The sequence below is a fragment of the Pituophis catenifer genome, unplaced genomic scaffold, assembly GCF_029215685.1.
Source record: "Pituophis catenifer annectens isolate HBS135680 unplaced genomic scaffold, rPitCat1.0.hap2 SCAF_15, whole genome shotgun sequence".
NCBI lineage: Eukaryota > Metazoa > Chordata > Lepidosauria > Squamata > Colubridae > Pituophis > Pituophis catenifer.
The window spans coordinates 1,618,282-1,631,615 of NW_027256895.1; positions in this window are offsets into that span (position 1 = coordinate 1,618,282).

Sequence of the window (13,334 nt, forward strand, 5' to 3'; positions counted from 1 at the left end):
GAAAAAAAAAAAGAATAACTAAGAGAAGAATGAAGAAGGAAATAATGATGAACAAGCCAACCAACACATTGGAGATAAAAATTGCAGAGTTTAAGGTAGCATTGTTGGGATGCCCCCCCCCCCGGCCCCCACCCCCAAATCTACCTGGCACGCCCCCTCCCCAAAGTTTCCCCCTTCTCTGTCCACATTTTATTTAATACCCCCAAGGGGAAAAAAAAGCAGGCAGGTGGAAAAAAATCCATTTTAATCCCTTTTCTCTTTCTCCACCCCCCCCAAAAAAAACCCTCTTCTCTTCCTCCCTCTTCTTACCCCCCCCCCATGAAACCAGCCAGAGGCCTATCGACTTGTGGGGAGGGGGGGCAGTTCAGGCAACTCTCTTGCCCCTAACCCGGGGTCAAGAAGCCGTCCCCCGACCCTTAAAAATCCGTGTTACGGCCCCCCTTCTCGCGCAACAGCTGAAGCCCGATGATTGAGCTGCCCAGGGAAAAGCGGGCAGGGGGCATGGCGGGGACCCAGCCAGTCTGACTTTGGGGAGGGGGGTGGGCCAAGACGTGCCAATCCTCGCACTGTGGTCACGGGATGGCACAGCTGCTTTGGGAAGGGCGGGGCAGAGGGGGTCCGTAACTTGAGCCCTGGAGCTAGAAAGGGAAGGGGGGAGGGGAGGGAGGGTCGTGCTATTCCTTTCCCCTCCCTTGAAACAGGTCTTGTGTTTGGTTCCTCTTGGAGGGGGGCATTTAGAGAAAGACCCCCCACCCCCCATGCACTGTGCCCTTCAGAGCTCCCCCCCTCCCACTCCTCTCCGCAGGGAAGCCAGGGCGCCAAGGCTGGCTCCGAAAATAACCTCGTGGCAGAAACCAACTGGAGTGAGAGTCCTGGCTTTAGCTTAAATTGAGTGGGTGGGGAGCAGGTGCTTAAGGGGGGGCAGAGTGAGCTTCATCTGGAAGGGAAGAAAAGCCCCCCCCCTCCCCAAATCCTGGCCAGCTTGGACCGTTGTTTTTTTCCAGCTATTTAGGGAAGGGAAAGCATTCGTTTGGTGGCTCTAATGTAAGAAACAGAGGAGCGGGTCTTAAGTCTGGTGAGGAGGCTCAGAGGTCATCTAGTCCAGCCCCCTGTTCTGATGTGTTAAAAGCATCTAGGAGAGATGAAATATAGAATGGAATGGAATGGAATAGAAAGAGAGGAGAGGAGAAGAGAGAATAGAATAGAATAGAATAGAATAGAATAGAATAGAATAGAATAGAATAGAATAGAATAGAATAGAATAGAATAGAATAGAATAGATAGAATAGAGTTAAATTAAATTAAATTAAATTTAGAAATTGAATTGAATTTAAATTAAATATAGAAGAAGAAGAGAAAGAAGAGAAGAAGTATAGAAGAGAACATAGAAGAGAAAAGAGAAGAGCAATAGAAAAGAAAACAATTGAATAGTAGAATTCAGAATTAGAATTTAGAAGAGAAGAGAAGATAGAATAGAATAGAGTAAATACAGTAGATAGAATGGAATGGAATAGAAAGAGAAGGGAAGAGGAGAAAAGGAAGAAATAATAGAATAGAATTGAATAGAATAGAATTGAATTAAAAATAGAAGAGAAGAGAAAGAAGAGAAGAGAAAAGAAGTATAAAATAGAATAATAGAATAGTAGATAGAATAGAATAGAAATAGAATAGAATAGAATAGAATAGAATAGAATAGAATAGAATAGAATAGAATAGAATAGACTAGCGTAGAGTAGAGGAGAGGAGAGGAGAGGAGAAGAGAAGAAAGGAGAAAAGAAGAGAAGAATAGAATAGAATAGAATAGAATAGAATAGAATAGAATAGAATAGAATAGAATAGAATAGAATAGAATAGAATAGATAGAATAGAATATGAACAGAATTCTTTATTGGCCAAGAGTGATTGGACACACAAGGAATTTGTCTCCGGTGCCACAACGCTCTCAGCGTACATAAAAGCTGTAACTGATCAATCATGATCATAGTCATCATAAATACATATTAATTAAATATTCCTTTGATGGAATATCTCCTTTCAGGAGTCAAACTGTTCATGAAATTTTGGGCTCCGTCCTGGTCGTAAATCGAGGACTCCCTCTATCCAACAATTCTCCTGATAGCAGAAGCCTCCGGGGTCTCTTCTGTAGGCTAAACCCATTCAGATCTCCTCATAACGTCCGGTGGGGACCGACCGACCCTCTCCCCATTTTTGGCTTCCTGAACTCCCAGGAAGTCCTCGACTTACGACCACAGTAGACCCAGCAATTCCGGCGGTTGTTAAGCGAGTCACCGAACCCCGGTTTTTACGATCTTCGTTGCTCGTTAAGCAAAATCACTGCGGTTGTTAATGCGAAGCACACGCAGGGTCATTAAGCGAATCCGGCTTCCCCCTCGGACTTTGCTTGCTGACCCCTGGGGAGGGGGGGAGTGCGTGTCTGCCACCGTCGTTAAAAAAAAAACAACTAAGCCCCAATTTGGATCACGTGACCCGCGGGGGAATGTTGCGACGGTCGTAAGGGCGAGGAGTTTGGCCGTAAGCCGCTTTCCTCAGTGCCGCTGTCCCTTCCAGCGGTCGCTAAGCGAAACGGTCGTAAACCGAGGACCGCCTGGATTGATTTTTCCACACACAAACCCCCTGCCCCCCCACCCCCAGATTTTACGCGGCCGATTTTTCCTGCACCTCAAAATAGCCTTTTTAGCCCGCTGCGTCCCGTGCTGGGGCGGTGGCAAGGACGGACGGACCCTTCGCACGTGTCCGAGGGCCAGGCCAGCTTTCCCCCCCCCTCCCGACCCCCCCATCCTGGATCTGCCCTTTCGTTTGATTCGGGGGGGGGGAGGGGGCGGAATGACACCCTTGTGCTCAGCTCGCTTCGTTTCGGCTTTAATCCCGGTTAGGCGTCTCGGAGTCTCTGGTTTCTCAGCTGTTAGTCATGCCCAGCGCCTGCCCAGGGGATCATCTGTGGGACTGGTCATCCTCGGCCAGGCGGTTGCAGGAAGCAATCTTTATTAATGGAATTGTGCTGTCTGTCTAGCTCTATCTGTCTATCTGTCTGTCTATCAGTCAGTCAGTCAGTCTATCTATCTATCTCTATCTCTATTCTATCTATCTCTATCTCTATCTCTATCTCTTATCTCTATCTGTCTCTCTGTCTATCCGTCAGTCAGTCTATCTATCTCTATCTCTATTCTATCTATCTATCTATCTATCTATCTATCTATCTATCTATCTATCTATCTATCTATCTATCTAGCTCTAGCTCTAGCTCTATCTCTATCTCTGTCTGTCTATCAGTCAGTCAGTCTATCTATCTCTATCTCTATTCTATCTATCTATCTATCTATCTATCTATCTATCTATCTATCTATCTATCTAGCTCTAGCTCTATCTCTATCTCTAGCTCTGTCTGTCTGTCTATCAGTCAGTCAGTCAGTCTATCTATCTATATCTATCTATATGCAATTATTGTGAGTTCAATTCTCACCAGGCTCAAGGTTGACTCAGCCTTCCATCCTTCCGAGGTAGGTAAAATGAGGACCCGGATTGTGGGGGCAATAAGATGACTTTGTATAAAAAAGAACACCACTTGGGGGGCGGGCGAAAGCCCTACTAAGCAGGTATATACAAAAAGTATGAAGGCTATTGCTTAACGCATTGTAAGCCGCCCTGAGTCTCCGGAGAAGAGCGGCATATAAATCGAACCAATAAATAAATAAATATCCTAATCTATCTATCTATCTATCTATCTATCTATCTATCTATCTATCTATCTATCTCCATCCATTCATCCATCCATCTTCTATCTATCTATCTATCCATCCATCCATGCATCCATCTTCTACCTATCTATCTATCTATCCATCCATCCATTCATGTTCGTTCTATCTATCTATCTATCTATCTATCTATCTATCTATCTATCTATCATCTATCTATTATCTATTATCTCTCCATCTATGATCTGTCTGTCTCTATCTACCTAACATCCATCCATCCATCCATCTATCTATCTATCTATCTATCTATCTATCTATCTATCTATCTATCTATCTATCTCTATCGCTAACAATCTGTATCTATTATCTCTCCACCTATCTATTATCTTTCTGTCTTTATCTATCTATCTATCTATCTATCTATCTATCTATCTATCTATCCATCTATCTATCTATCTATCTATCCATCCATTCATCTTCTATCTATCTATCTATCATCTATCTATTATCTATTATCTCTCCATCTATGATCTGTCTGTCTATCTACCTATCATCCATCCATCATCTATCTATCTATCTATCTATCTATCTATCTATCTCTATCGCTAACAATCTGTATCTATTATCTCTCCACCTATCTATTATCTTTCTGTCTTTATCTATCTATCTATCTATCTATCTATCTATCTATCTATCTATCTATCTATCCATCCATCCATCCATTCATCTTCTATCTATCTATCTATCTATCATCTATCTATTATCTATTATCTCTCCATCTATGATCTGTCTGTCTATCTACCTATCATCCATCCATCATCTATCTATCTATCTATCTATCTATCTATCTATCTATCTATCTATCTCTATCGCTAACAATCTGTATCTATTATCTCTCCACCTATCTATTATCTTTCTGTATCTATCTATCTATCTATCTATCTATCTATCTATCTATCTATTATCTATCATCCATCCATCAATCCGTTCATCCTCCATTCATTCTCTCTCTCTCTCTCTCTCTCTCTCTCTCTCTGTGTTAGACTTTTATTCCGCCCTTATTATTTTTTAAGTAACTCAAACTGCTGAACGTACCTAATGCTCCTTATCCCTTTTATTTTCCCTATAACAACCCTGTGAGGGAGACGGAGTGGCCCAAAGTCGCCCAGCTGGCTTTCGTGCCTAAGGCAGGACTAGAACTCACCAACACCTGGTGATTGGCCCAAAGTCACCCCCCCCACACACCTGGCTTTCTTGCCAAGGGTGGATCTAGAACTCACCGACTCCTTGGCCCAAAGGAATCAGTACCTCGTTTTCACGCATAAGGCAGGACTAGAATTCACCACCTCCTCACTTTCTAGCCCAGCGCCTTAAAAGCTTCTGATGCTAAATCTAGATAGGGGACCTAACTAAGCTATAGATCGGTGCCCCTAGAGCAGGGATGGCTAACCTTTTTGCTGTCGCGTGCCAAAAGTGGGGAAAGAGCGGGAGGGTCACGCACGCGTGTGCCCACACCCATAATTTAATGCGCCCCGCCCCCACACGCATGCGTGCGCGATCCCCCTCTTTTTGGCACGCGATGGCACGGTGGGTCTGGTAGGCCCGTTTTTTCGCCCTCCCCAGGCTCCAGAGACTTTCTAGGAGCCTGGGGAGGGCAAATAGGCCTTCCAAGGTCCTCCAGAGGCTAGAAATGGCCCATTTCCTGACTTCCGGTGGGCCCAGAAGGCCTGTTTTTCACCCTTCCCAGGCTCCAGAGGCTTTCTAGGAACCTGGGGAGGGCAAATACGGCCTTCCCCACCCCCGAGGCCTTCCGGAGGCCAGAAATGGCCCATTTTCTGACTTCCGGTGGGCCCAGAAAGCCCGTTTTTTCGCCCTCCTCAGGCTCCAGAGCCTTTCTAGAAACCTGGGGAGGGCAAATACGGCCTTCCGAGGCCCTCCAGAGGCCGGAAATGGCCCATTTTCTGACTTCCGGTGGGCCCAGAAAGCCCGTTTTTTCGCCCTCCTCAGGCTCCAGAGCCTTTCTAGAAACCTGGGGAGGGCAAAAACAGCCTTCCCCACCACCCCCCCGAGGCCCTCCGGAGGCCGGAAACAGACTGTTTCCCGACTTCTGGTGGGACCGGAAGGCCCGAAAATCATCTGGCCGGCGCATGTATGCGCACTGGAGCTGATGTGCTCACAGATATGGCTCCGCGTGCCACGTGTGGCATAGGTTCGCCATCACGGCAGTAGAGCCTCCTGGCCAGGAGTAGTTTATCTTCACAGTTCTTGCCTCAGGAAAGCAAAATAAATTCCCATTCCCCCCCTCTTCCTCCTGTAGGGGTGAGGACAAGCACGTTTAAAAATGCCACCTTTCGAGCCAAAAAAAACCTGCCGATTGGCAGGTGCGCCATGCAGATGCCCGCCAGTCTTCCCGGAACCCCGAGAGCGAAAGGTTCCATCGTGCCAGCGCACGAAACACGATCTGAAGCACATGAGGCACATGGATCTGGCGCCGTATTTTTAGATGCAGACACGTCCAGCAAATGTCAAACATTCGGCTGCCGAATTAAAGGGTCAGGGGCTGCGGGAATTCAGGCAGCCCACCAGCCCCATTTGGCTATTCACCTGAGGAACACCACTGCCAGGTGGGGGAGGGGCTCCACTCTCCTGTGTCCCCCCCCCCCAGTTTGGAAAGCACAGGTAATCCTCAATTTACGACCGCACCGGAGCCCAAAATTTCTGTTGCTAAGCGAAAGAGCTGTCAAGGGAGTTTTCCCCTGTTTGACGACCTTTCTTGCCACCGTTGTTAAGCGAATCACTGCAGGTGTTAAGGGAGTCACACGGTCGTTAAGCGAATCTGGCTTCCCCGTGGACTTGGCTCGTCAGAAAGGGGATGGCGCCTGGACCCTGGGACACTGCGACCGTCATAAGTACGAGTCCGTGGCCAAGCGTCTGAATTTGGATGATGTGACCTGCAACGGTCGTAAGTGTGAAAAACGGTCCTACGTCACCATTTTTCAAGTGCCGTTGTAACTTGGAATGGTCACTAAATGAATAAATAACTGAAAGTGACTCTGCACTGCGTACAAAGATAGAATACAGGTGGAAGGGACCTTGGAGGTCATCTAGTCCAGCCCCCTGCTCAAGCACGAGAACCTATACGATTTCAGATGAAGCAACCTAACTCTTCAAGCATCTCCAGTTAAAGAATTTACAGATCAGCATGTTGCAAATCCTCTAATTCGTTTTTTTGAAAATTAAGGCCAGTCTACTTTTTTTAAAAAATGGAATTATGGATAAAATTCCGCTCTACGGCTTTGAAAAGAGGCCAGCAAAATAGAGAATTGCCTTCGAATAAAACTAGTTGAAATTGTTCAGGGTTACGGGGATGATTTATTAAATTTATATGCTGCTTTCTCTCCTGCAAAGTAATTCTGGCAATATACTAAAAACAGAGAGGTAAAAACAGTCCGAAGTATAAAAAGATTACAATTGCAAAGGCTCAAATACAGAGTTAGGATTGTGGTTGTTAACTCAAATCTAATGTTTATTTAGATATGGGAGCCCTACAGTAGTTATTCTCAAAACGCAACAACTTTAAGTCACATGGACTTCAACTCCCAGAATTCCCCAGCTGGCCATGCGGGCTGGGGAATTCTGGGAGTTGAAGTCCATCTGTTCTTTAAACTTGTCAAGTTTACCTTATATTTAAAAAAAAAAAAAGTAGCATCTGTCTAATAAAATTCCAATTTATTCCAGTAGTTAGCTAGATTCTCGCAGGGATACTACAAAACCCCTGGATATTTGCAATCCAGATGTGCAAAACATTATTTTCATTAATATTAGAAAGGGAAGTTTTGAGAATGTTTGTAAATACAAATTTACAATTGCGGCGAGTCTGACATCTAGAGGCCAAGGGCAAAATTACACCTCTGAATCCACAGCTAAAAATCCAGCCCAGGTTTTCTCTGAAGCTAGCTCACTCTCTCTAGCTAGGCTTTTAGTAAGGGGTTCACTAGGAAAACCTGGACTGGATTTTCCCACATGCCTCCATCTGCCATCCCTGGGACGGATTGGAAGCAGAAGCATATTATTATTATTATTTATGTAAACCATGATAGTTTATCATGGGCTGAGACCTCAGGGAAGGATTAGGGTTAGGTTAGAGTTATACAGTTGGAAGGGGTCATCTAGTCCAGCCCCTTGCTCAAGCAGGAGAACCTAGTCTGAGAAATATGACCAATGAAGGAAAAATAGAATAAATATTAATAGTCCTTGATTTATGACAGTAATGGATCACTGTTGTGATGGTTGTATAGCGAGACACCCATGTGGCCGACCTGATTTTTTGCACTTGTTGTTAAGTGAATGCTGTGGCCATTAGGCAAGTTCACCAAGGGCCATTTTCCCCCCCAAAAAAGGAAATAAACACTGGTTTTAGACAAAAATATAAATCACAGATACACAGCCAGGTGAGGGAGGGGCTCCACTCTCCTGCGTCCCCCCCTCCATCTGGAAAATACAGGTAATCCTTGATTTATGACCACAATTGGGCCCCACATTTATGTTAAGTGAGACATTTGTTATTAAACGAGTTTTGCTCCATTTTACGACCGCTCTTGACACAGTTGTTAAGTGAATCACTGCAGTGGTTAGCAACCCGGTCGTTAAGTGAATCCGGCTTCCCCGTCAACTTTGCTTGTCGGAAGGTCGCAAAAAGAGGATCTACCTGACCCTGGGATGCTGGGACCGTCATAAATATGAATCATGCGGCCACAGGATTGGGGCAGCCATTGGAAGTCAGAAGTAAGTTGTATCTCGGGGGGCAAACTCCATCGTAGCTTTGAACGGTCATCAAGTGATTCGTCGTAAGTCGAGGACTTCCTATAATTGCAACTCTGTGCAAAACTTCCTTTTAAAGAGACTTGCTTCGCCTTAGTCCTCGATTTATGGCTACAATTGAGCCCCAAATTTCTCTTACTAAGCGAGACGTGTCTTAAGTGAGCTTTGTCCCATTTTACGACCTTCCTTGCCATCGTTGTTAAGCGAATCACTGCAGTGATTAAGTTAGTGAGACGGTCGTTAAGTGAATCTGTTTTCCCCATTGACTTTCTGGACAGAAGGTCGCAAAACGGGATCACGGGACACTCAAACCCCTCCCCCTCCGGGATGCTGGGACCGTCATAAATACGAGTCAGTTGGCAAGCGTCTTGAATTTTGATCACATGACTATGGGGGGGGGTTGCTGCAATGGTCGTACGTGTGAAAAAAAGGTCACAAGTCATTTTTTTTGGTGCTGTTCAAATGGTCACTAAACAAACTATTGTTAGTCGCAAACTTCCTGGGTCTCTCTTGAATTTTGTGTATTTCCCACATCTAGCCTGCAAATCTACCTGTCTCCACTAGGAGGCAGGAAAGAGAGATGGGCAAACCCCAAACTGTTGGCGCCACCTAATGGTGATCGGGAGATTTGCAGCCTGAATCTGGGCACCCCAACTACGGTATCTAATTCTCTTGGGCTTTGTGTATGTCTCACACACAGCCTGCATAACTCCCCATCTCCACTAGGGGGCAGGAAAGACAGACAGGTAAACCTAAACTCTTGCTGCCACCTAGTGGCGATCGGGAACTTGGCAGCCTGAATCTGATCACCCCAACTATCTAACTCTCTTGGCCTTTGTATAGTTCTCACATCCAGCCTGTAAATCTCTCCATCTCCACTAGGGGGCAGGAAAGAGAGATGGGCAAACCCAAAGACTTGGCGCCACCTATTGGTGATCGGGAGGTTTACAGCCCAGATCTGGTCACTCCAAATATCTTTTGGGTTTTGTGTATTTCTCATGCCCAGCCTGCATAACTTCCCCATTTCCACTAGGGGGCAGGAAAGAGAGATGAACAAACCTAAACTCTTGCTGCCCCCTAGTGGCCATCTGGATGTTTGCAGCCCAAATCCGGTTACCCCAACGGTCTCATTCTCTTGCTCTTTGGGTACTTCTCACCCCCAAGGAGAAAACTCTTGCCCTGTGACGGAATCAGCGGCGGTGATATTTTTTCTCCCGACTTCCTAATGACTGTCAATCACGAGGATCCAAGGGGCCTGTCTGTCATCGTCTCGGTTTCACTGTCGGGAGGAAACCGCAAGTGGCCATAAAAGTGAGTTTTGATGAGGGCCAGGAGGAGCGGGGAGGGTGAGCCGTGAGGAAGGGTGGAGCAGGAAGACACCTCCGTATTTGGCCTCCTCCTCCACGGCTGCAGAGGCCAGAGAGAAATCGAAACTGGGCTCCCATTGGAAGACCTGGCTCAGTCACTCTCTCTCTTTTCTCTCTCTCTCTCTCTTTCTTTCTCTCTCTTTCTCTCTCTCTCTCTTTCTCATCTCTGTCTTTCTCTCCCTCACTCTTTTCTCTCTCTTTCACTCTCTCTCTTCTCTCTCCCTCTCTCTTTTTCTTTCTTTCTCTCTCTCTTCTCTCTCTCTCTTTTTCTCTTTCTTTCTCTCTCTCTCTCTTTCTCATCTCTGTCTTTCAATCTATCAATCATCTCTCTCTCCCTCCCTCTTTGTCTTTCATTCCATCCCTCATCTCTCCCTCCCTTCTTCCCCGTCTCTTTCTTTCTCTCTCTCCCTCCCTTCTCTCCCTATCTCTGTTTTTCAATCCATCCATCATCTCTCTCTCCCTCCCTCCCTCCCTCTTTCTTTCTCTCTCCCTCCCGCCCTCTCTTTCTTCCTCCCTCCCTCCCTCCCTCTTTCTTTCTCTCTCTCCCTCCCTTCTCTCCCTCTCTATCTCTATGTCTTTCAATCCATCCATCATCTCTCTCTATCTCCCTCTTTCTTTCTCTCTCCCTCCCTCTCCTCTCCCTCTCCCTCCCCCTCCCTCTCTCTCTGTTTTTCAATCCATCCATCATCTCTCCCTCCCTCTCCTCTCTCTCCCTCCCCTCCCTCCCTCTCTGTCTATGTCTTTCAATCCATCCATCATCTCTCCCTTCTTCTCTTTCTCTCTCTCCCTCTCCTCTCTCTCTCTCTATCTCTATGTCTTTCAATCCATCCATCATCTCCCTCTCCCTCCCTTCTTCCCTCTCCCTCCCTCCCTTTCTCTCCCTCCCTCCCTCCCTCTCTATCTGTCTTTCCATCCATCCATCCATCTCTCCCTTCTTCTCTTTCTCTCTCTCTCCCTCTCCTCTCTCCTCTCTATCTCTATGTCTTTCAATCCATCCATCTCTCCCCTCCCTCCCTCCTCTCTCCCTCCCCTCCCTCCCTCCCTCTCCCTCCCTCCCTCTCTATCTGTCTTTCAATCCATCCATCCATCTCTCCCTTCTTCTCTTTCTCTCTCTCTGTCTCCCTCTCCTCTCTCCCTCTCTATCTCTATGTCTTTCAATCCATCCATCTCTCTCCCCTCCCTCCCTCCCTCCCTCCTTTCTCTTTCTCATCTGTCTGTCTTTCAATCAATCAATCAAACATCTCTCTCTCTCTCACCCACACACTGCCACCACCTGCCAATCACAAACTCAATCAAAACACTCCACGAAACCCATAAGGCACGCACCGACTGACCCCGAAGCCAGAAGCTGTCTCCTGCAGTCCTGAACTCCCTTGGAGGAACCCTCTACACCAGAGCAACTCTGAGCATACGCAGAGTGACAGTGAACCCCCTTCTCTGGCTGGGTTCTCTGACTTAACAACAGTTCATTTAGCGAAAGGTACAACAGCACTGAGAAAGAACGACTTAAGGACCATTTTTCACACTTATGACCATTAACCGCATCCCCGTGGTCACGTGATCCAAATTTCGGCCGCTTGGCTGCTGACTCGTATTTACGACAATGCCCTTTTGCGATGAGCAAAGTCAACGGGGAAGCCAGATTTCGCTTAATGACCGTGTGACTCACTTAACAACCGCAGCGATTCGTTTTAACACCCGTGGCAACAAAGGTCGTAAAACGGGTTAAAAGCTCACTTAGCAACTCTCTCAGGTTAGCAATGGAAATTTCGAGGTCGGTTTTGGTTGTAAGTCGAGGACTCCCTGTGCTGTTCCATGTAGACTGCTTCGGAATACGGAGGCTCTATTTGGCTTTAAGTAAAGCCGTAAATCAGCCTCGATTAATCCCCTTGAGCTGTAAAACAGGTACTCACACCTTGTTCTCAGGTACTTGGCAAAAAAAAAGAGGACTCCGGAGTCAGTGATTCATTCATTCTTCGAAATCTGAACTCGTCACCCCGAAGAAACCGGGCGCGCTTCCCACATGTTCAGACGCAATTCTGCAGGGCCCATAAATATTTCTCAGAAATATATTTAGCTCAGGTGGAGATCCAAAGTAATAAAAACAAACCATCTTCGTTAACCAAAACAAACAAACAAACATGGTAATATTTAATTTTTGCTTTCAGTTCTGAGTTGGCTTAAAGTTTGCCTTGTAAAAGGTCCGAAACTCCAAATATTCTCCGTACAGGTGATTCGTTTAGTGACCGTGTGAATGGCACTCAAATAAACTGGCCGTTTTCCACACCATTATTGCAGCATCCTCGTGGTCAAAATTGGGACATTTGACAACTGATTCATATTTATGACGATCGCAGTGTCCCAGGGGATCACGCGATCCCCTTTTGCGATGAGCAAAAGTCGACGGGGAAGCCGGATTCGCTTAACAACCGGGTTACTCCTTTAACAACTGCAGCCATTCGTTTAACACCTGGGTCCAGAAACGTCACAAAATGGGGCCAAACTCACTTTACAACTGTTTTACTTAGCAAAAGAGATTTGGGGCGGGGGGCGTCATTTGTGGTCGTAAGCCGAGGACGACCTGTCCGTCTTTCAAGGGAAGACGGGAGGAGAAACGGGGGTCTTTGAGTTTTGCAATAATCTCTGTTTTAAAAACAACGCAACCACTCCCACCCGCCCACCCCCAAATTTTGATATTAAAACGCTTAAGAAGGTTGAAAGCAGATCCTTTCGGGAAGAAATTATGATATTAATTTATTATATGGCTCCTCCATTATTAGTTTTATTGTTTTTATAGGAGGTTTTATATGCTATAAACCGCTTTGAGTCGCCATGTGCAAAAACAGGCAGCTGTATAAAACCCCTAAATTCCCTTAAATAAATAAAATGACTCAATCTAGGCTTGCAACATTTGGCTTCACCATCAGAGGGCAGCAAAGGTTCAGTGTTTTTTCATTGTCTCTTTGCTGCCCTCGTGTGGAGGTTGCCATTTTTGCATCTCAAATCTCGCTCAAATCCCTAAACTAAAATGTGGTTGGTTAATTTGTTGCTCGGACAAAACACTTTGAATTGCAGGTCAGCCAACCGCATCTGAATTCGGCCTTCCCTTCTCCGTCCTGCTGGCTAGGGAACCCTGGGAGTTGAAGTTTACTTACCTGGCAAGCGCCTGGATGGGGGGAAGTCAGTGTGACCTGCGTGTTGTGAGAATCCAGTCGGTGTGATTGGTTTACGGTAGAAAAGGGTTTGTGTTGTGTGAGCCCCTTGGCTCATTCCGGCAAAGCAGAACCTGGTTAACCATATGATGGTCAGAAATCCTGGTGCTTTGTTCACCGTCCAGGAGCTTTTGCGTTTCCCACACTGGGCACTCAGGAAACCACGGTTGACACAACTCGGCTCGATAATTTATTGATTATCTGTCATCAAGTTGTTTTTT